Source organism: Ranitomeya variabilis, chromosome 5 (genome assembly GCF_051348905.1).
Source record: "Ranitomeya variabilis isolate aRanVar5 chromosome 5, aRanVar5.hap1, whole genome shotgun sequence".
Taxonomy (NCBI): domain Eukaryota; kingdom Metazoa; phylum Chordata; class Amphibia; order Anura; family Dendrobatidae; genus Ranitomeya; species Ranitomeya variabilis.
The window spans coordinates 28,217,237-28,242,596 of record NC_135236.1 but is presented as its reverse complement, the minus strand read 5'-3'; the positions used below and the strand labels follow the sequence as shown (position 1 = coordinate 28,242,596).

The following is a 25,360-nucleotide window of genomic DNA, read 5'->3' as shown; positions in this document are numbered from 1 at the left end:
CTAGCTTTGCGCAAGATCGATTTTCCTACAAAGCGTCCATCCATCAAGTCGCCATGACTCGAGATCTGTGCTCATGTCATCACATAGTCACTAGAAGTAAGTAGAGAAAGAAGTTCTGGGATCCAGATACCATTGGTTATGCAGAGTTAAAATATGGTCTGAAAGCAATAAACAATAAAATGTGCTAGATATAAACTAGAGAACAACGGGCAGAAACAGCAGAATCCGAGGAAGACCGAAAACACAAAGTATATACAGCACTCACAGCTCCACAGACACCGGTAACTGAAATCAATAGGTGCAACAATGTAGTAACCCGTCAGGTTAATTCGAGAGGAAGTCTGGTGAAATGAAAGCGAAAGGAAGTTGTGTGAGACGTCCCACACATAAGTAATGCAAGCTCCGAGCTGTGAGGCCAAGGGAGGGAAAGAGCAGAGTCATACATTCCACAGAATGGACACTTCTCTTCCTTGAGGACAGTGGGGCCCTGTAGGAAAGCAGATCCAAGTCTCTACGTTCTCTTCTTGAATACTTATTATTTTACCTTTTTTATTCATTTGCTAACATGAGTTTTGACATACTGTTTGTGATACGTACCATTGCACTGAATTTTGTATATTCTTGAATGTTGTTTATAATTTATTATGCCCAAATCTGACTATTTGTTTTATTCCTTTTTATTAAGTCTCAACTTAACTCTTAAAAATTAATACATTTTTTAAATATGCCACCCAAACTCATTCCTCAATTCTCAAAGCAACACGTGGATCAAAAAAGATTCTGCTAAATCAAATTTAAAGCTTTTGAAAATGTAAAAATTACTATATTGTTCCTCAAAGCATAATAGATTTATAACAACATTATAAAATCCAGTGATAAGAAATGATCTCTAGGTGCTAAATAATTATATAGAAAGAGTTATAATCCAAAAGAAAAGACCAAGAGAAATGCAAATAATAGCAGCGCACACCGGTGGGTATCATACAAAATACAATTATTTTATAGTTTCAATACACAACACAAAGAAACAACACAAATTTTTAAACAAAAAGTTTTAATAAAGTGCAATTGTGCTATATGCAAAAATCAAACTGCCCCAGCATGATAATTGGCCAGAAATATCCCCAACCTCCTTTAAACAAAGGTTCCTAGATTGTGCAAATTATAAAAGTGCCACACAGAATAAATAGCCATTATATAGTGTAGCAAAATCTATGCACATATTTAGACTGATTCACCAATACTGGGGAAATTTGTGCAGAAAAGTGTCTGTTAGTGTAAGGCCGGGGTCAAACATGTGAGTGCAATGTGAGAAACTCGCACGAGTCTCTCGCATTAGTACCTGGCACTGCTGCTGGCACTCAAGAACGGAGCGTTCAACTGCATAGAAATACATGCAGCCGTACGCTCTGGTCTCGAGTACCGGCGGCAGTGCCGTGTATTGATGTGAGAGACTCGTGCAAGTTTCTCACATTGCACTCGCAAGTGTGACCTCGGCATTAGAGATAAAATACCACAGAAGACAACAGAGAGCAAGAGCACCCCTGTGGAATCCATATCTGACATGGTGATACTTATGGGGACATACAGTATAGACTCCTTACTTCCTGGAGAGAAATAGGGGACCCCTGGGCAGGGTTGTCACCAGGAATTTCAGGTCACCTGTGAGACTCCGGCCAGAATCCACCCCAGCTCTGCCTCCTCCCCTTGAACCCTCCACAGTTCCACTGCCCACTCTTGAAAAAACTCAACTTCTATACCACGTCCTCACCAATCACTCATTAACCCCTTCACCCCCGGAGCTTTTTCCGTTTTTCCGTTTTTGTTTTTCGCTCCCCTCCTTCCCAGAGCCATAACTTTTTTATTTTTCTGTCAATTTGGCCATGTGAGGGCTTATTTTTTGCGGGACGAGTTGTACTTTTGAACGACATCATTGGTTTTACCATGTCGTGTACTAGAAAACGGGAAAAAAATTCCAAGTGCAGTGAAATTGCAAAAAAAGTGCAATCCCACACTTGTTTTTTGCTTGCCTATTTTGCTAGGTTCACTAAATGCTAAAACTGACCTGCCATTATGATTCTCCAGGACAGTACGAGTTCATAGACACCTAACATGACTAGGTTCTTTTTTACCTAAGTGGTGAAAAAAAATTCCAAACTTTGCAAAAAAATAAATAAATAAAATTGCGCCATTTTCCGATACCCGTAGAGTCTCCATTTTTCGTGATCTGGGGTCGGGTGAGGGCTTATTTTTTGCGTGCCGAGCTGGCATTTTTAATGATAGCATTTTGGTGCAGATACGTTCTTTTGATCGCCCGTTATTGCATTTTAATGCAATGTCGTGGCGACCAAAAAAACGTAAATCTGGCGTTTCGATTTTTTTTCTCATTACGCCATTTAGCGATCAGGTTAATGCTTTTTTTTTATTGATAGATCGGGCGATTCTGAACGCGGCGATACCAAATATGTGTAGGTTGGGTTTTTTTTTTATTGATTTATTTTGATTGGGGCAAAAGGGGGGTGATTTAAACTTTTATATTTTTTTTATTTTTTTCACATTTTTTTTAACTTTTTTTTTTAACTTTTACCATGCTTCTATAGCCTCCATGGGAGGCTAGAAGCAGGCACAGCCCGATCGGCTCTGCTACATAACAGCGATCATCAGATCGCTGTTATGTAGCTAAAATGCAGGTGTGCTGTGAGCGCCGACCACAGGGGGGGCGCTCACAGCCACCGGCGATCAGTAACCATAGAGGTCTCCAGGACCTCTATGGTTACAATGTACAAGCATCGCCGACCTCCGATCATGTGACGGGGGTCGGCGAAGCGCTCATATCCGGCCGCACGGCCGGATGCGGTAGTTAAATGCCGCTGTCTGAGTTTGACAGCGGCATTTAACTAGTTAATAGCGGCGGGTGATCGCGATTTCACCCGCCGCTATTGCGCGCACATGTCAGCTGTAAAAAACAGCTGACATGTCGCGACTTTGATGTGCGCTCACCGCCGGAGCGCACATCAAAGCGGGGGTCCCGACATGTGACGTACTATTCCGTCACATGTCGGGAAGGGGTTAACAGTTCCCATCAAACACCAGATCAAATACATAGCCAGCAGCTTTTTCTTCAGCCTGCCATCATGACAAGGTAGACTCTTTTGGCCGGGCCCTACTCTACTCTAACCTATTAAACATTTCTTAAAATTTCCAATACTCTTTTTTGGTATAATTTTATTTATTTTTCTTTAAGGGAATGTGTCACTTACATTTTTTAAAATGACCAATAACATCACATACAAGGGACAAATACCGTCACACCATGACAAGACCACATATTACCAACACATAGTGACCGAATAATACCACATACAAGCAACAAATACTGTCACACCATGACAAGACCACATATTACCACCACATAGTGACCAAATAATGCCACAAACAATTAACAAATACCGCTAGATCTTAATCAAACCATATTTTACCACCACATAGAGACCGAATAATACCACATACAAGGGACAAATACCATCATTTTCTCCCCCCACCCTCAATTCATCATCATTTTTTGTCCCCCAGTCTCAATGCATCATCATTTACTCCCCCACCCTCAAGTTAACCTTATTTGCTCTCCCCTTCACCCACCCTCAATTCATTCTAATTTGCTTCCCCCTATCAGGAATGGTAGCCCTGTACCTGAGTGGGTGCCTCATGCTCCTGGACCTGCTACAGCCCTCCGGCAGGTCACCCTTCACTGGCCATGAGGGTCAGTGTGTCATCACCACGGTACAGAGCTTGCTGGGGTACGTGCTCAGTCTGGTAATCACATTTTAGGAGATGCACTCCTTGCATCCAGCCTCCCACCTCCCAGCAATTAAGCTATGCGGGTCCCCTGCTGTTACTTGTTGCCAGCGGGTGCGAAATTCCGTACTTGGTGGGGCAGTCAGATGGTGGGAGGCTCCCTCCAGTCTTCTATCCCCTGCTCTGGGGTCTCTGTTGTCAGGAGTTGGAGATTGTGCATTGCCCCACCAGGTTCAGGAGACTGCTGCAGGCAGATATAAACTTGCCACTTTCTCCTTTGTTCCTGATTATTCTTAGTTCTGGTGGGTGGTTATGGTCAGCATCCTGTGCTTCTTAGGAGGTTCATGCTTTGGTACCTGTGCTTGGTTTTTAATTGTTCACCTTAGTTTATGCAGTGGCTCTGCGGTTTCTTGGTTCCGGTGAGTTTGACTTGTCTGCTGTTTGTGTGTCTGGTCACCAATTGCCATGCTGCTCGTCACCTGGGAAGGGCTCTGCTACAGTTCGTAGTGCTCACTGACCTAAAAATGTAATCTATTTGGCAAAAACCAAGAGGCTTAAAATTCCAGACAGGCCAGTTAGGCCTAGTTTTAATCACAATTTCTTTTTTCCATTACCTACATTACTGGGTCTACAAACACCCTTGCTGATGCTCTCTCCTGGAGTTTATGCCCTATTCAGCAGGAGGAGGTTTCCCCCCACCTATGTTTTCCCCTGGTATGGTGGTCGTCACTATACATATACAGTGGGTAGTGTTGAGCATTCCGATGCTGCAAGTATCGGGTATCGGCCGATACTTGCTGTATCGGAATTCCGATACCGGGATTCCGATACTCTTGTGGTATCGGGTATCGGGTATCGCAACAACATTAATGTTAAAATGTGTAAAAGAGAAAATTAAAATAAAAAATATCGCTATACTCACCTGTCCGACGCAGCCGGGACTTCAGCGAGGGAACCGGCAGCGTTGTTTGTTTAAAATTCGCGCTATTACTTGGTTACGTGAATTCCCGGCTTGTGATTGGTCAGGTCGGCCACGTTGCCGGGACGCGGACCAATCACAGCAAGCCGTGACGAAATTACGTCACGGCTTGCTGTGATTGGTCCGCGTCCCGGCAATATGGCCGCCCTGACCAATCACAAGCCGTGACGTCACGGGAGGCTGGACACGCGCCCATTTTAAAATGAGCGCGTCCAGCCTCCCGGCTTGTGATTGGTTGACCGCGGCGCAACCAATCACAAGCCGTGACGTCACGGGAGGCTGGACACGCGCCCATTTTAAAATGAGCGCGTCCAGCCTCCCGGCTTGTGATTGGTTGACCGCGGCGCAACCAATCACAAGCCGTGACGTCACGGGAGGCTGGACACGCGCCCATTTTAAAATGAGCGCGTCCAGCCTCCCGGCTTGTGATTGGTTGACCGCGGCGCAACCAATCACAAGCCGTGACGTCACGGGAGGCTGGACACGCGCCCATTTTAAAATGAGCGCGTGTCCAGCCTCCCGTGACGTCACGGCTTGTGATTGGTCAGGGCGGCCATATTGCCGGGACGCGGACCAATCACAGCAAGCCGTGACGTAATTTCGTCACGGCTTGCTGTGATTGGTCCGCGTCCCGGCAACATGGCCGACCTGACCAATCACAAGCCGGGAATTCACGTAACCAAGTAATAGCGCGAATTTTAAACAAACAACGCTGCCGGTTCCCTCGCTGAAGTCCCGGCTGCGTCGGACAGGTGAGTATAGCGATATTTTTTATTTTAATTCTTTCTTTTACACATTTATATGGTTCCCAGGGCCTGAAGGAGAGTTTCCTCTCCTTCAGACCCTGGGAACCATCAGGAATACCGTCCGATACATGAGTCCCATTGACTTGTATTGGTATCGGGTATCGGTATCGGATTGGATCCGATATTTTGCCGGTATCGGCCGATACTTTCCGATACCGATACTTTCAAGTATCGGACGGTATCGCTCAACACTAACAGTGGGGCAAAAAAGTATTTAGTCAGTCAGCAATAGTGCAAGTTCCACCACTTAAAAAGATGAGAGGCGTCTGTAATTTACATCATAGGTAGACCTCAACTATGGGAGACAAACTGAGAAAAAAAAATCCAGAAAATCACATTGTCTGTTTTTTTATCATTTTTTTTGCATATTATGGTGGAAAATAAGTATTTGGTCAGAAACAAACAATCAAGATTTCTGGCTCTCACAGACCTGTAACTTCTTCTTTAAGAGTCTCCTCTTTCCTCCACTCATTACCTGTAGTAATGGCACCTGTTTAAACTTGTTATCAGTATAAAAAGACACCTGTGCACACCCTCAAACAGTCTGACTCCAAACTCCACTATGGTGAAGACCAAAGAGCTGTCAAAGGACACCAGAAACAAAATTGTAGCCCTGCACCAGGCTGGGAAGACTGAATCTGCAATAGCCAACCAGCTTGGAGTGAAGAAATCAACAGTGGGAGCAATAATTAGAAAATGGAAGACATACAAGACCACTGATAATCTCCCTCGATCTGGGGCTCCACGCAAAATCCCACCCCGTGGGGTCAGAATGATCACAAGAACGGTGAGCAAAAATCCCAGAACCACGCGGGGGGATCTAGTGAATGAACTGCAGAGAGCTGGGACCAATGTAACAAGGCCTACCATAAGTAACACACTACGCCACCATGGACTCAGATCCTGCAGTGCCAGATGTGTCCCACTGCTTAAGCCAGTACATGTCCGGGCCCGTCTGAAGTTTGCTAGAGAGCATTTGGATGATCCAGAGGAGTTTGGGGAGAATGTCCTATGGTCTGATGAAACCAAACTGGAACTGTTTGGTAGAAACACAACTTGTCCTGTTTGGAGGAAAAAGAATACTGAGTTGCATCCATCAAACACCATACCTACTGTAAAGCATGGTGGTGGAAACATCATGCTTTGGGGCTGTTTCTCTGCAAAGGGGCCAGAACGACTGATCCGGGTACATGAAAGAATGAATGGGGCCATGTATCGTGAGATTTTGAGTGCAAACCTCCTTCCATCAGCAAGGGCATTGAAGATGAAACGTGGCTGGGTCTTTCAACATGACAATGATCCAAAGCACACCGCCAGGGCAACGAAGGAGTGGCTTCGTAAGAAGCATTTCAAGGTCCTGGAGTGGCCTAGCCAGTCTCCAGATCTCAACCCTATAGAAAACCTTTGGAGGGAGTTGAAAGTCAGTGTTGCCAAGCAAAAAGCCAAAAACATCACTGCTCTAGAGGAGATCTGCATGGAGGAATGGGCCAACATACCAACTACAGTGTGTGGCAACCTTGTGAAGACTTACAGAAAACGTTTGACCTCTGTCATTGCCAACAAAGGATATATTACAAAGTATTGAGATGAAATTTTGTTTCTGACCAAATACTTATTTTCCACCATAATATGCAAATAAAATGTAAAAAAAACAGACAATGTGATTTTCTGGATTTTTTTTCTCAGTTTGTCTCCCATAGTTGAGGTCTACCTATGATGTAAATTACAGACGCCTCTCATCTTTTTAAGTGGTGGAACTTGCACTATTGCTGACTGACTAAATACTTTTTGGCCCCACTGTACATGTAGAATGGGAATAAATTGCTATTCATCCATCATGGCATTCTACATCTTTATCATCAGCTTCCTGGTCCAACCAAGTAGGAGAGATGAGGGTGAGACACCAGGTATAGGAGAAGCAGGGGTACACTGTCAAAGGCCTGGGCCAATTTCATGACACCCTCCCAGCAAACATGCCCTTATGGCCGGGTATTTTTGAGGGAAAAGTTTTAAAAGCTGGTCAAGCAATACCTGGATGGCCAATTCATCGTACTCGCTAATTCCTTCAGCGACCTTCAGCTATTGGGTTTCAAAGCTGGACACCTGGCATGAGCTGTCCCTCTATAACTTGGAGGTGTTGGGCTGCCCTGCTGTTTTTTTTATATTTTTAGGGCCAAAATGGGGTCATAACAGACAGACGCTTAAGGGTACCGTCACACAGTGCCATTTTCATCGCTACGACGGCGCAGGGCCGCGCTTAGTAACCCGATATTTACCCTGGTTACCAGCGTAAACGTAAAAAAAAACCAAACAGTACATACTTACATTCCGGTGTCTGTCCTCCGGCGTTTCAGCTTCTCTGCACTGTGAGCGCCTGCCGGCCGGAAAGCGAGCACAGCGGTGACGTCACCGCTCTGCTTTCCGGCTGTGGTGCTTACACAGTGCAGAGAAGCAGAACGCCGGGGGACAGACACCGGAATGTAAGTATGTACTGTTTTTTTTTTTTTTACGTTTACGCTGGTAACCAGGGTAAACATCGGGTTACTAAGTGCGGCCCTGCGCTTAGTTACCCGATGTTTTCCCTGGTTACCCGGGGACTTCGGCATCGCTCCAGCGCCGTGATTGCAAAGTGTGACCGCAGTCTACGACGCTGGAGCGATAATCATACGACACTGCGACGTCACGGATCGTGCCGTCGTAGCGATGAAAATGGCACTGTGTGACGGTACCCTTAGTCTGTCAACAGATAGTGCTGAAAAGCTAACTCTGATAGCAATGAACAATGCCTGGCTTGGATCCGACTTTTACACACCACCAGCGGCACATAAAGTGTTTTTAATGTTCTATACTTGAATGAGTAAATCCTACAAAAAGATTTGGAGTATAATGCCCTGAAATTATGTAAATGAAAATTGAAATCAATTTATATAAAAATTAAAAAAAGTTTACTTATCATACAAAAAAACATGAAAAACAAGAACAAAACATAACAGATGGGTAAATGGTGAAGAAAAGGGATAAGCGGCACCATGTGAAGATGTTTAGAATCACCATACTGGTTAGCTTGAGGCTCAACAAATTTCAACTAGTTGCGTGTCTTGTTTTACAAACCAGAGATTGCATTGCGGGGCCCTAGGAGTGGGGCAACATGTATACACATAGAAAAGTGTGTTAACAAAGGTTTTTTTTATACTTGAATGAGGCCTGCCAGTTGTGGTATTCTAGGGTCTATGGATGACCCTGCTTTGTTTCCTGACTTTGCACTTTGTGTAAAGCCTTTATGAGTGCAGTAGTACCGCAACTACACTTTGTTCACAATATTTGAATGAGGCAATGCAGTTGGTGCCTTCAAGGTGTATGGATGACCCTGCTTGTAATGTTTGGCAGGATATGCACTTTGCATAGCCTTTATGATTCCAAGAGTACCATAAGATGACAATTTAAACAGAGTGTGTATGAGGCCCTCATTTATGTCTAACTCATGACGTATCTGTGTCCCTCTGAGTCCCTAATTTTTGGTAGTTCTTGCTTCCTTCATAAATGAAACAGAAATTTTCTATTTTTAATAAAGAAAACAACTTTGGTTAAGGTAAATTACATATTATTTAAAATCCTTTTTAAATTTAGCTTTTATATACAAGTCATTGTGCTGTATATGGTACTTAACATTTTTTTCCTGTAAAATGCAATTTGTCAGCTTGGAATGTTTTATTGTCAGTCCTTAAAGTGGAGTAAAAGTGTGACCCCTTTGTTCTCAGCAGTGATCTGGGGGTCAGAGATGCTTCCAGGGGTCTTCCTCATGCTATTCTCCTTCCATTCATCACTTTCCCCAAACATTTGAACATTTTCACTGCCCCTAGACCTCTTTGTAGGATCTGTCAGAAAAATAGCTTGGATTTCCCATTGACTCCCATTATAAACGTTACTCGAAATGAGCATGCTGCCATTAGGAATTACTCGGTTCGAGTAACAAGCGCCCGAGCATTATAGTGCTCACTTATATCTATCAGAAAACAAATGGATAGCTGCTGACAGCAGTTATGAAGCGGCAAACTTGTTTGATGAGATAATCCATTCTGAGGCAACAGATCTGTAGTGTGAACAAGTCCAAAGTTGAGTTATGTTTATAGAGCTATATTCTACTGTAATACATTCAGGTATCAGTGAATTGTCCTGGATTGTACATTGTTATCACTATATACACACAGAGTAGTCTTCCTTATTTCTCTTACCTTTATTTTAGTCTGATCTCCTCATCTACAGTATGTGTGGGACATTGCCTTTCCACTCTGTGATAATCACTCCCTCCCCGCCTTTGCTATATGCTGTGTGTGAATCATTGTTGTACTGAACTGACTCGGCTACTGGATAGGTTTCCCTCACTAAGTTGATGTTTGTTTATTCGAGATTGATATTTTCAACCAATACTCCATTAATATATGATTGTATTTTGTTTTCTAAAAGTTTGCTGAAGTGTATTTATCCAAAACATTTTTTTTTTTTTTTTACACTCGCTGTGGAGTAATTCATGGATATTAGATATTCTGAATATATCGCAAGAAAGTATCTCTACAAGCCTTATGGTATGTAATTCCTTCCTCCTATGTACTATGGATCTACAGGAGCTCGATGGCTGGCTCCAAAGGAATTAACCCCCCTCTATACAGTAATTCATACTGTCTTTTAAGGGTGCTCCATTCAATGCATAGGAAAACAGTATGGGAGACCCACTTTCTTATAATGGGAACATTTTTTCAGGAGCCCTCCTGTACATCTCGTGAAAGGGGTATTGGGGTGCATCCTTATTTTTGCCAGCCCAGCCACTCACTGCATAGGCTATAGCAGTATAGGAAACCCACTGTTTAATAATGGCCCTTTGAGAATATTAATGCTGCCTGATGCTCCTCTAAAAGTAGGTTGTGACTTTAAGAGTCCCTCCTTCATTGAAACAAAATGTGTCTGCTTATTTGTCACACACCACATAGCCAGCTAGGGGTGTTAAATGTTACAATGACATTCCCCAGTGAATGCATTTGTAGTGGTTGAAAGCAATCTGTCACGCTCACGCCCTGACTGGTGGGCGTGAGCCCAGGGGTTGTGACCCCACTGTGCCACAAACCAGACTACCCTGGAAGGGGCGTGACTAGGACAGCTGCCTTGGTCTTCACTGGAGCCTCTGATAGTGAGGTCAGGCTTGTGCGGCAGGCAGCTGCCAGGTGCCACTCCAGGGTGGTGTCTGGCTGTGGCTGCTGATCCCACTTGGGGAGACAGCACACTAGGACAGATACGAGTAGCAGAGGAGCTGGTGAGCATGGCTAGTTCTCTGGCAGGTGGTCACGGCAGAGACACGGGCAGGCAGGCACGGCTGAGACACAGGGCAGGCAGGCACAGCAGAGACATGGGGCAGGCAGGCATGACAGAGACACGGGCAGGCATGGCAGAGACACAGGGCAGGCAGGCACAGCAGAGACACGAGGCAGGCAGGCACGGCAGAGATTCGGGGCAGGCAGGCACGGCAGAGACACGGGGCAGGCAAGGCAGAGATACGGGGCAGGCAGGCATGGCAGAGACACGGGGCAGGCAGGCACGGCTGAGACACGGGGCAGGCATGACAGAGACATGGGGCAGGCAGGCACGGCAGAGAAACGGGGCAGGCAGGCAAGGCAGAGACACTGGGCAGGCACGGCAGAGACATGGGGCAGGCAGGCACAGCAGAGACACGGGGCAGGCAAGGAAGAGACACGGGGCAGGCAGGCACGGCTGAAACACGGGGCAGGCAGGCACGGCTGAGACACGGGGCAGGCAGGCAAGGCTGATACCTGGGAAGGCAGGCACAGCAGAGACACGAGGCAGGCAGGCACGGCAGAGATTCGGGGCAGGCAGGCACGGCAGAGACACGAGGCAGGCAGGCACGGCAGAGATTCCGGGCAGGCAGGCAAGGAAGAGACACGGGGCAGGCAAGGAAGAGACACGGGGCAGGCAGGCACGGCTGAAACACGGGGCAGGCAGGCACGGCTGAGACACAGGGCAGGCAGGCAAGGCAGAGACATGGGGCAGGCAGGCACAGCAGAGACACGAGGCAGGCAGGCACGGCAGAGACACGGGGCAGGCAAGGCAGAGATATGGGGCAGGCAGGCATGGCAGAGACACGGGGCAGGCAGGCACGGCTGAGACACGGGGCAGGCACGACAGAGACATGGGTCAGGCAGGCACGGCAGAGAAACGGGGCAGGCAGGCAAGGCAGAGACACTGGGCAGGCACGGCAGAGACACGGGGCAGGCAGGCACAGCAGAGACACGGGGCAGGCAAGGAAGAGACACGGGGCAGGCAAGGAAGAGACACGGGGCAGGCAGGCACAGCTGAAACACGGGGCAGGCAGGCACAGCTGAGACACGGGGCAGGCAGGCACGGCTGATACACGGGGAAGGCAGGTATGGCTGAGACACGGGGCAGGCAGGTATGGCTGACACACGGGGAAGGCAGGTATGGCTGAGACACAGGGCTGGCAGGTACTGGTACTGATAGGAAGGAATTGTGTATGGAGAAACAGGTAGAGACCTGTTCACACAGATGGAGAACCACAAGGCTGCAGATAAGAGATGTAGAGAAGCAAGAGGTTCTGCAGCAGCAGAACCAGAACGAAGCAGAACCGCAGGAGTATGGAGCCCAGGCAGAGTCACAAGAGTACTGAGCAGGCAGAGCTGCAAGAGTGTAGAGCATAAGTGGAGCGCTCCCAAACGCAGGGCCGTGGGGTACTCGGTCCTGGGGTTGTCACGGTGGCTAGACCCGGTTTGTGACCTTGCTAAGGGGCATCCAATGAAAGATGATGGTGTGTGGTGCGAGGCGCAATGAATAACGAGGACACAGGGTTGCAGTCGCTTTACCTCTTTACTGTAGGCTTCGGGATCCACAATCCAGAGTACTGCTAACAGGGCTGGCTGAGACCGGCCGGTCTGAAGGCACATCCAGAGTTTCCTTTGCAGGTGGAAATCAGTGCCTACCTTCTAGCGCCTGTGTGTTGTAGTACCTCCCTGCTGAGCACCACGGGATAGTCCTCACAACTGTTGTGTCTGTTTCTGATGTTCTTTCTCACAACTCGTATCTGTTCTGATGTTCTTCTCCATCCCCAAGATGATATGGCTAGGACGCACCCATATGACGGGTAGGCCTGGAGTTCTTCCGGGACCCTAGCATCGCCCCTCTCCCACAATTGCCCCCTATGTCTGCTTAGGTGTTTTAGGTGAGACACCCAACCTATAATCAACTGTCCTGCCGCTATTTGAAGTACTGCTTGGAGCCCAATACTTCCTCGGCTTTCCGGCCACCGGCTACGCGCCTCAGTAGGATGTTGCCGATCTCGGGGCACGACTCCTACTGGCTTTATCTCCTTTTTGCTGCGATCTCGTTTCTCACTTCTCCACAATATATCTCGCTTCGTATCCTCTCTTAAGATGCCGCCGCATTCGAGTGCAGGCGCGGCTCCGTAACGATCTGTCCTGTTCGCTAGGTCACTGCCAGGGTCCCACCCCTGACAGAGACCCCCCTGAATCTTCTCCCACAACACCCTCTGCCACAGGATGTTGCCTGGATCGAACCCAGTCAGCTTCTGTCTAACTTCCTATCCAGCCCCCAGTTTTACCAGAGTGTGAGGAGTGGCCTAATACATAGAACCATTTGCTCCCCCTGGTGGCTGAAGTGTGAAATGTAGTGTGTGACTGTGATACCTGGTCAGGTGAACTCCTTTTGTGCAATCAGACGTAACATCACTCCCCATAGTGGCAGAGCAACATTACTGCAAAGACCAGATCTCTGGGGCGCTGCATAAGCAAAGTTGATAGAGTGCGGAGCACAGGTAAAGTCACAAGAGTACTGAGCAGGCAGAGCAGCAAGAATGTGGAACACAAGCAGAACTGCAAGAGTGCAGAGCACAGGCAAACAGAGAGGACACAAAGAAAAAACACAGCAGGGAAAGAAGCCACAGACAAGGAGACAGAGATAGGAGAGAGTAAAGACAAGGTAATGGTATGAGACAAGGTACAGGAACAAAGACACAGGGGCCAGGATATTCTGCCTCCTGGAGGGCGGACAGACAAGAATAAGGCAAAGCTAGGAGAGAAGCCTCCAGAAAAGGCGAGACACAGAGCAAGACCTGGCAGCTCAGTAGTAAGACACTGAGTTAACAATTGTAAAAGCAAGTTCCACAGGATGGAGCTGCCCTAAATACTAGAGGCCTCTTGGTAATTAGTCAGGGACACATTAGACAGGTGCACCCTGATTCCATAAGAACCAGAGAGTTCTGGCACCGCTCCCCTATGCACACAGCCAGGAAGCATGCAGAGAGCAGGCAGAAAGCAAGAGACACAGAACATGGATCCGGCAGCAGAAAGAAATCACAAGATGACCTGGAGCAGTGAGTAAGATGGTGTGTGAGGGATGGGAGGCCATGCAGTGATGCAGGCATGGTTGTTACACAATGCTGTAGTTGAAAAACATGTCAACATAGCCCAAGTGGTGGAGGTACTTTTTTTGGGGTTGTGTCTTTATTTTGCTTTATATACAAATTATTACCCTTGCTGTTTCTTAACATATTTCCCAGAAAAATCCATTTTGGTTTCATTTCCGTGTTTTAGTGTGCTCCTGTAAGAGTGGCGTGAAACTCTGACAACATTGGTCACAGCTGTGACCTAGTAGTCAGGAATGCTTCCAGGGTTGATCCCCATGATGTTCCTGTGTCATTTCAGCAGTGTTCCCATCGATTTCAGATGTTTTTAGACTCTAAAAGGACCCCCGGAGGATCGCAGCAAAAATGCTCAGGTTTGTCATTGATTTATATTGGGCTCGTTGTTCTGGCCGAGTACCAGAGTATTCTAATCTGCTTGATCCGAGCAACGAGCACCCGAGCGTTTTAGTGCTCACTCATCACTACATTTCTGGCCTCCATTCCACTGTATTTACTGTCCGTTACCTCGTTCTATACAGTATTTTGGGGCCACATATTGAGCATTGTTGTATCTCTGTCAGATGCCTGATATATCAGTGTGCTACAAATCTGTGCATCATACAAAGGATTTTTGTGGATATTGTCCGCGCTGCTGAGCAAATGGAAATCCGGAAAAAGAATGGTGATTTTATTCTATGCGTTTCGAAGTCTGTATATGACTTCTTCCTCACGAAATACCACACACACAAATGGAAAAAACAGTGATGGTTTGCTGTATAAGTAGGTTCAAAATTCAAAATCTGGCACCAAAGGAACCACCTGACAACAGGGTCAGAGATCATGACATAGACACATGGCATAACACTTGACATGATAACGAATTGATGAAAACTCGCTAAAATTATGAATATAAATTCATTAAATTATAACCATTTCAATTACATTACAGGTTCATTTATGGAACAAATAAAAAGAAAATTGTTAAAAAAAGGAGAAATATGAATATATGAAGAAAACGAGAGAAGAACCTACGAAAGATATATTGAAGCAGTTTGTCCTTAACTGCCCTGACTAACCATTTTTCCCTTTCGTCATGAATCCCGATGGAGAAGACATGACATCTATTAGTGTTTTACATTTTTTTTATAAAAAATCCACTATCGCTAAAATCTATATATATTTATTTATTAAAAACAATTTTTTTTATTAAAAACACATCTGTTAAAAAATTAATTCTATACGAAATAAAATTTGCTCCTTCTGTGTTGAATGAAATCTGAATAAAATATATTGTTTTCATTAAATGAATATAACATGCGGCCGAATCTATGTGAAGAGGAATCCTCACACTAATTATTTCCTGCCAAACGCAAGGCAAGGCCTGATGGAACACACATAGTTAACTGCTGCCAAACACAAGGCAAGACCTGAAGAATCACATATCCCTCCCACCTGCCCGACATTCTGGTGGAGATATAGCAATGAAAACTGGCACTGAGAGAACAAAGGAAGAGAACACATAGAACCGCGATCAACTACCGGCACGACGAGAGCCGCATCCAAACTCCAGCAAGACGACCACCGCTAAACCAAGGTATAGAGAGCGCCGTGTGTAGATAGGATTGCCGCATGATATTTACAGGTTTCAGGTGTAGATTCCGATTATCCATGAGCCAGAAATGTACAACAAGCCGCAATCAGATCCCCATAAGGTACAGAACAAACTCATCAAGGATGAAGTCATCACTATATACAGAGCGCAGAAGAGCAAAAACCTTACACTAGAAACACCGCAAAACCCCCCAGTGACACTATCCACCATAGGAGGGACATTGGCCGGATGAATGCACAAAGTGTAACTACTGATTAAAGAAGGGTCTCTATGAATCAATACCAATGAATGCACAAAGTGTAGCTGATAAATACATAAATAAACGGGTATATGAATTAATTCAATAAATAAATAAATGTGTGTATCAATTATATTAAATCAATGAATAGCAACAAATAATTGCACGAAGTGTAGCTAATAATTAAATGTGTATGAATTAATACCAATTAGTGCACATATGCAAAGAGCGTAGCTAATAAGCAATTAATTGCGTGTGTTAATCACTACCAGTTATTACAATATTGTAATTAATTAATAAATATATTACCTTATAATAATACTTCAATGATTTCATTACGACCATACGGCTTTCAAGTCTGTATATCCAATAGTTTTCTTTCCTATTAAGTATTTGTTCCCTACTAGGAATACGCTCAATAGGACTCATTTTTAATTTATGAAAGTTCTTGTTATGTATAATGGCACAATGTCTCGATAATCCGTGTAAGAGGAAACCGTTACTGACGTTACGCCTGTGAGGGTTCACTCTCCGATGGAGGGCTGAGCCGTTCTCCCCACACATGGACGCTCTATCAGATAAATAATGAGCTCAGGATTACAATTTAGATGTTGATTGATTGTAACGTTTTCTTTAGTAGAGAATGATATTATACTGTCGGATTTATGATTAATATTGAGGCAACATAGGCAATTCTCTGATCCACATTTGGAGATCCCATTGGATTTGATAACTACAGAAACGGATACATTTATGTGGGGTTTTAACCTGCTCTGGGCGATAATGTTTCTCAAGGTGGGAGCTCTGCGAAAAAGTGACATTAGGATTTCTCGGGAGAATCTTACTGAGGATTGGATCATTCTATAAAATATGCCAAATTTTTTTTGCAGCATTTCACGCATCTCCTTATGTGCTGAGCTGAACTGTGTAATAAAATTAATCAAATATTTGTTTTCATTGGGACTGCAGTTTTATTCGTTATTAATAATTCCTGATTTAGATGGATAGAACCATTAAACGCTCGTTTAACAAGATTCTGAGGATATTTTTGAGCAATAAATCCTTTATCCAATAAGGCAACTTACTCTTTAAAGTCTGCATCCAAGGTGCAATTTTTTCTAATCCTTCGAAATTGGCTGTGGGGAATATTTTCTCAATATTCTTTTTATTTGGTGGGATTTTTCAACAATTTAGGGGAAGGGGATTATACCTATAGACATGAAGGTGAGTAATAAAACAAAACAGTGATGTAAAACTTGTTCTATTAAACAAGTAGATATATTCAAAGAAGAATCAACAGCAGGAAAAAAATGTTAATGCAAGAGGAAAAGAATGTGGAAGGAAAAGTTAGGAAAGGCAGAGGGGAAGGGGAAGGAAAGAAAAGGGCATAGGAGAAGGTTGGATCAGATAAACGTGGATAGTAGGGACACGGGAAAAGATGTGGGGAATATTTTCAAGCCGTTAGGAGTAATGTCCCCTGCTGAAATGAATGTAGCTATTTGTATCCACATTTTTTAAATATGTTTTAGTACAAATCTTATTATCTTTCAGAAAGATGAGTGTTATATAATGATGAAAAAGATAAACCCCAATTGTTGTTATTAATTTGTTGAATAAAAAGATCAATATTATTAGTATTATCCCAGATAAAAAATAAATCATCAATGAATCTTTTATAAAGAAAAATATGATTTTTCCACAAGTCATTTGATTTGTACAGTTCTTGAAACACCCCATAAAAAGATTAGCGTAAGTTGGCGCCACTTTCGAGCCCATCACAGTCCCTTTCAATTGTTGATATAAAACCCTTCAAATGTAAAATAATTGCTATGTAAAATAAACTCCAGCTCTTTCAATAAAAAGTTTTGTCGATAAAATTTTTTTTGGAACCGTAGAAAGCCTGATATCTGTTGAGAAGAAATAATTAAAACACAATAAACCAATATCATATATTAGAATATAAGGATGTATAAGGATGACACATCCATCGTTAGAACGAGATCCCGGGGTTTCCAAGGGATTTCTCGTTAAAATTGAATTAAATGTGTAGAGTCACGGAGATGGCTCGTGAGAGGGTTCTGAGAATCTTTATGGATTTTTTGCAAATGATTAAAGAATGGAATAGAAGGATTTTTTACAGAAATAAATTTATTTTCTTTGATATTAAAGATATTTTGTGCCACACCCTCTGAGATTAATTCATTATATTTATGTGTTATGTTGGAAAGTACATTCATAGAGCTTTTCGTGTAGTAATCTGCACCAGAGAGGATTCTAAAGGCTTCCTTACAATAATCATTGCGGTTTTGAATTACAACACCGCCTGCCTTATCGGCTGACCCAATCACAATGTTAGTATTCAGAGCTAGAGACTTCATAGCCTGATTTCCCCCTGCACTTAAATTCATCTTTTTTCTCTTTGTGTGTCGTCCTTCAACTACAGGATTAGTGTTAGAACTAAGCTCTTTAAACTGTTCTAAAGGCTTCCTTACAACAAACATTGCTCTTTTGAATTACAACACCGCCCCTCTTATCAGCTGACTTAATCATAAGTGTAATAAAAGGATCCCATGTAACAGCTTCCTCTAATATTTTCAATTTATCAAACTATGAATTAACAGATAATGGAAAATCATTGTTATCTAAAAGACTATCATTTTGTCTTAATAATAGATCTAAAGATTTTGATCTTTTTCTGGACCTCCAAACCTTTAACACTAAAAAAGCACTTTTTTAATTAAAGAGATCACTTCAACTTCCAGCCCTATTAATATAATACCAGAAAATGATTGTGAAACAAATATAGAATCTGACGAATTATTCCATCTTGATGTTCCTACCAAATCTAATTTTTATCCACTTGAAAAAAAAGGGCATCATATTAATGTATTCAATGATAGGTCAGCCGATAAGGCGGGGGGTGTTGTAATTCAAAACCGCAATGACTATTGTAAGGAAGCCTTTAGAATCCTCTCTGGTGCAGATTACTACACGAAAAGCTCTATGAATGTACTTTCCAACATAACACATAAATATAATGAATTAATCTCAGAGGGTGTGGCACAAGATATCTTTCACATCAAAGAAAATACATTTATTTCTGTAAAAAATCCTTCTATTTCATTCTTTTATCATTTGCCAAAAAATCCATAAAGATTCTCAAAAGCTTCCCGAATATTTCAGGTATAAATTCTCTCACTAGTATCCTTTATCAATATACAGATAGAATTATGCTAGTACATGTTTTCAATCTCAGGAGCCATCTCCGTGACGCTACACATAAAATTAAATTTTTACGAGAAATCCCTTGGAAACCCCAGGATCTCTTTCTAACCATGGATGTGTCATCCTTACATTCTAATATTGCGCATCTTCTCAGCAGATATTAGGCTTTCTGCGGCTCAAAAAAACTTTTTATTGAAAGAGCTGGAGTTTATTTTAAATAACAATTATTTTACATTTGAAGAGTTTTATATCAATAATTGAAAGGGACTGCGATGGGCTCCAAAGTGGCGCCAACTTACGCTAATCTTTTTATGGGTTTTTTTAAAGAACTGTACATATCAAATGACTTGTGGAAAAACCAGATTTTTTTTATAAAAGATTAATTGATGATTTATTTTTTATCTGGGATAATACAAATAATGATATTGCTCTTTTTATTCAACAAGTTAACAACAAAAAAATTGCACCTTGAATGCAGACTTTAAAGAACAAGCTGCCCTACTGGAGAAAAGGTTTATTGCTCAAAAATATCCTCAAAATCTTCTTAAATGAGCGTTTAATGGTTCTATCCATCTAAATCAGGAATTATTAATAATGAATAAAACTGCAGTCCCAATGAAAACAAATATTTGATTAATTTTATTACACAATTCAGCTCAGCACATAAGGAGATACGTGAAATTCTGCAAAAAAAAAATTGGCATATTTTACAGAATGATCCAATCCTCAGTAAGATTCTCCCGAGAAATCCTAATGTCACTTTTTCGCAGAGCTCCCACCTTGAGAAACATTATCGCCCAGAGCAGGTTAAAACCCCATATAAATGTATCCGTTTCTGTAGTTATCAAATCCAATGGGATCTCCAAATGTGGATCAGAGAATTGCCTATGTTGCCTCAATATTAATCATAAATCCGCCAGTATAATATCATTCTCTACTAAAGAAAACATTACAATCAATCAACATCTAAATTGTAATCCTGAGCTCATTATTTATCTGATAGAGCGTCCATGTGTGGGGAGAACGGCTCAGCCCTCCATCGGAGAGTGAACCCTCACAGGCGTAACGTCAGTAAAGGTTTCCTCTTACACGGATTATCGAGACATTGTGCCATTATACATAGCAAGAACTTTCATAAATTAAAAATGAGTCCTATTGAGCGTATTTCTAGTAGGGAACAAATACTTAATAGGAAAGAAATCTATTGGATATACAGACTTGAAAGCCGCTTGGTCGTAATGAAATCATTGAAGTATTATTATAAGATAATTAATTTATTAATTGATTACCATATTGAAATAACTGGTAATGATTAACACAAAACAATTAATTGCTTATTAGCTACGCTCTTTGCATATGTGCACTAATTGGTATTAATTCATACACACATTTAATTATTAGCTACACTTCGTGCAATTATTTGCTATTCATTGATTTAATATAATTTATACACACATTTATTTATTGAATTAATTCATATACCCGTTTATTTATGTATTTATCAGCTACACTTTGTGCATTCATTGGTATTGATTCATAGAGACCCTTCTTTAATCAGTAGTTACACTTTGTGCATTCATCCGGCCAATGTCCCTCCTATGGTGGATAGTGTCACTGGGGGGTTTTGCGGTGTTTCTAGTGTAAGGTTTTTGCTCTTCTGCGCTTTGTATATAGTGATGACTTTGTCCTTGATGAGTTTGTTCTGTACCTTATGGGGATCTGATTGCAGCTTGTTGTACATTTCTGGCTAATGGATAATCGGAATCTACACCTGAAACCTGTAAATATCATGCGGCAATCCTATCTACACACAGACTCTCTATACCTTGGTTTAGCGGTGGTCGTTTTGCTGGAGTTTGGATGCGGCTCTCGTCGTGCCGGTAGTTGATCGCGGTTCTGTGTGTTCTCTTCCTTTGTTCTCTCTGTTCTGCTGGTTTTCATTGCTACACCTCCATCTGCTTTGACGGGCAGGTGGGAGGGATATGTGTTTCCTCAGGTCTTGCCTTGTGTTTGGCAGGAGTTAACTATGTGTGCTCCATCAGGCCTTGCCTTAGCAGGAATTAATTAGTGTGAGGATTCTTCTAGATATTGATTGGGCCGCATGTTATATTTATTTCATAAAAACAATATATTTTATTCAACACAGAAGGAGCAATTTTTATTTCATATAGAATTCACTTTAAACAGAAATGTTTTTAATAAATAAATAGAGATTTTAGCAATAGTGGAATTATAAAAATTAAAAACCCTAATCGTTCTCATGTCTTCTCCATCGGGATTCATGACGTATATGATTAGTCAGGGCAGTTAGGGACAAACTGCTTCAATGTGTCTTTTGTAGGTTCTTCTCTCGTTTTCTTCGTATATACATATTTCTCCTTTTTTTAACAATTTTCTTTTTATTTGATTTTAATAAATAAATAAATAGAGATTTTAGCGATAGTGGAATTATAAAAAAAAATGTAAAAACACTAATCGTTCTCATGTCTCCTCCATCAGGATCCATGGTGTATATGCAGGGACAGTTTTAGACAAGGTGGGGCCCTAGGAAATGTTTAAAATGAGGCCCCCAATGCTCACATATTGCCCCATGATGCTCAAACATTTCGGTTGTATTTACATGCGTTGAGTTCAGTCCGTTCAATGAGTGATCGACAATATTGAAGTCGTTTGGCTCTTGTTTCTCGGCGTCTTTACACCGGCTAATGAAGACTGATGGGGACAGAACACTAGTAGATCACTCTGTCCCCATATAGTATCATGTTATAAGCAGCAGGGCTGGCGAGTCGGAGTCAGTGTCCAATATGGTGGAGTTGGTATCAAATGGGCAGACTGACTCCTTAAATCCATTATATAATACATTTGGTGCAGGATGTGCTGTCATTTTTTGATAGTAATTTGGGAAAGTTATGAAATGTCCTATAATTGTCTGTTCTGTTCCTGATCTCAGGATCTCGTCTGCTAGTGGAGATGAATCTGTGCTGCACTTTGTGGATATGCTCAGTAGTGACTGATGCTGTGGGGTCAGGGAAGTTGAGGAGTCGAAGTTGGAGGTTTGGCTTACACACAGTAATAGTAATGCTGGGTGCAAGTGCCCTAGAAAACAGTGCCCACATTTTGCCCCTAGAAAAGAATAATGCCCTGTGCGTCCCTTTGATAGTCACAGTAACCTGAGTTCCCCTATAAAAATAAATGCCCACTTTACATTTAATAATGTCCTGAGTCTCCTCCCTGTACAGCTCCTCTATACACAAAATGATGCTCTAATATACACAGTATAATGCCCTTAATATCCCCTAAACTGTTTAATGGCACCAATGCTGTATGATGGCCCCCCTAGAAAGCCTCCATATAGCATAATACACCATATAGTCCTCAATATAGTATAATGCACTCCCCTTAGGGTTCCACATGGTATAATGCACTCCCCATAGGTCTCCATATTGTATAATGCACTACCCATAGGTCCACCGTCTCCATTAGGGTTGAGCGAAACGGATCGGTCAATTTCATAAGTCGCCGACTTTCGGCAAAGTCGGGTTTCATGAAACTCGAGCCGATCCCAGTGTGGGATCGGCCATGCGGTCGGCGATCTTCGCGCCAAAGTCGCGTTTCGTATGACGCTTGAACCGTCATGAAGGAGTGTGGGCAGAGTGATGACATAGGTCTCGTCTTGCTTTCTGCGGTGTCACAGGGGGTGGGGGTATAAACGCCATATTACCGTTTTGGATGTAGCGATTTACACAGTCCGAGGAATGTAGCGATTTACACTGTCCGAGGAGAGAGAGAGAGAGAGAGAGAGAGAGAGAGACAGAGAGAAAAAAATCCCCATTGACTTGCATTGGGTTTCGTGTTTCGGTCGGCCCCCCGACTTCTCACGCTAATCGGCCGATTTCACACGATCCGACTTTTGAGAAAGTCTGGTTTCACGACACCCGACTCGATCCTAAAAAAGTAAAAGTCGCTCAACCCTAGTCTCCATATAGCATAATGCACTCCCCATAGGTCCACCGTCTCCATATAGCATAATGCACTCCCCATAGGTCCACCGTCTCCATATAGCATAATGCACTACCCATAGGTCCACCGTCTCCATATTGCATAATGCACTCCCCATAGGTTCACCGTCTCCATATAGTATAATGCACTTCCCATAGGCTGTCTGCAGTGTGATTCCTAGAAGTGTGTCCTAAAAGTGTGAAGATTACAGTAGAATTAAAACCTGAAAGATGTACACAGACTGTGCTCTGCTACCTGCCACCATCGCACTCTAACAAGCATCTCTATTCTTCCGACAGGTATGTTCATTCACCCAGCTCTCCTGCTCTCCTGCTGTCTGTCTATGAAGTGCACATAGTATATCACGCAGCTTTGCACACAGACTTCTCTCTGCTCCTAGCATTCTCATGGTATGTTCATCCACCCAGCTCTCCTGCTCTCCTGCTGTCTATGAAGTGCACATAGTATATCACGCAGCTTTGCACACAGACTTCCCTATGCTCCTAGCATTCTCATGGTATGTTCATCCACCCAGCTCTCCTGCTGTTTGTCTATGAAGTGCACATAGTACATCACCCAGCTTTGCACACAGACTTCCCTCTGCTCCTAGCATTCTCATGGTATGCCTTTCAGCTAACCCCAGCCTACCCCAGTGTTATTTATGACCTTGTTTACTCAATCCTTGATTGTATGCATCTGGTCCGCTCTTAATTCTCTGACCAAGATGAGCAGAGACCACTCCTCTCTGCTTCACACCTGAACGCACTTAGTTTTACATATATTGCATAGCTAAAGTCTGCATGACTTTAGTCTGCAGTGTGATTCTTAGAAGTGTGTCCTAAAAGTGTAAAGATTACAGTAGAATTAAAACCTGAATTGAACCTGAAGGGAACTAAAGGTAAATGGCCAGTCACTGTAAACAATGTTTCTGTTTGTTTTCACTTTCACCCCTATAATTCTTCACTTTCTGCAAACTCCCCTAATCCCTACTCCTAGTAAAGAACTGTTCATCTCCTCTTCAATCCTCCCCATCCATCTCACCTCCTCTGCAGAACTGTTCCTTAACATACAATCCTCTGTCTCCAAGCACAGACAGCCACCTCATGCCCTCTCCTGCTCCCACCTGCTAACACTTTCTCTGCTCCTCCTCACTGCTGGTGATATCTCTCCAAATCCTGGTCCTCCTCACCACATTCCCACAGTCATTTCTATCTCCCATCCATGCTCTATCACAAACTTCCATAACCTCTCTAACCTTATACCCATTCACCCAGCCCCCACTTCCCCAGTCCCACTAACAGGAGCTCTGTGGAACGCTCGCTCTGTCTGCAACAAGCTTTCCTACATCCATGATCTTTTTGTTACTACCAAACTTTCATTCCTCACCATCACCGAAACCTGGCTCACCCCTTCTGACACAGCCTCCCCTGCTGCACTTTCTTACGGTGGCTTCCACCTTTCTCACACACCCCGCCCCAGCAGCAAACATGGTGGAGGAGTTGGTTTTCTCCTGTCAGATAACTGCTCCTTCACCCGAATACCACTGCCACCCTCTGTTACCCTCCCTTCCTTTGAGGTGCACTCTGTGCGCATCTACTCCCCCTCCAACATCCAACTGGCTGTCATTTAACGCCCCCCAGGGCCAGCCACCACCTTCTTTGACCACTTCACCACCTGGCAACTTCATTTTCTTTCCGCAGACATCCCCACTATCATCATGGGCGACTTCAACATCCCCATTGACATTTCCCTCTCAGCTGCCACTAAACTTCTATCTCTCACTTCCTCCTTCGGGCTCACTCAATGGTCTTCTGCAGCCACTCACAAAGATGGTCACACACTGGACCTCATCTTCACCCGCCTCTGCTCCCTATCTAACCTCTCTAACTCATCTCTTCCTCTCCCTGACCACAACCTTCTCACATTCTCTTCCCCCTCCACTCCATGTCTACAATCCCCACCCCACAAACTTTCACACCCTCGCAGAAATCTTAAACATCTTGACCTACATTCATTCTCTGAATCCCTCTTCCCTCCCACAGACATAAGTTCCACAATGCGGATGACGCTGCCGCTCTATATAACACCACAATAGCTGTAGCTTTGGAATCTGCTGCCCCACTTACACATACCAAAGCTCGCAAAATCAACAGACAGCCCTGGCACACCAGCCTGACCAAAGAACTGAGGCGAGCTTCCAGGGCTGCTGAGCGCAGATGGAAAAGATCCCACTCCAACGAGCACTTCATCGCATTTAAACAGTCCC

General features: G+C 43.5%; 1 protein-coding gene across 1 annotated transcript in view; it reads right to left on the bottom strand.

The window, feature by feature from the left end:
• Positions 1–382, bottom strand: part of LOC143773356 (uncharacterized) — a 152,529-nt gene extending 152,147 nt beyond the window's left edge. The window contains exons 1-2 of the mRNA XM_077260832.1: positions 266–382; positions 1–90 (exon numbers count right to left, since the gene is read on the bottom strand). The gene's annotated coding sequence lies outside the window, so the exon portion shown is untranslated. The remainder of the gene's footprint in view (positions 91–265) is intronic.
• Positions 383–25,360: the final 24,978 nt, after the last annotated feature.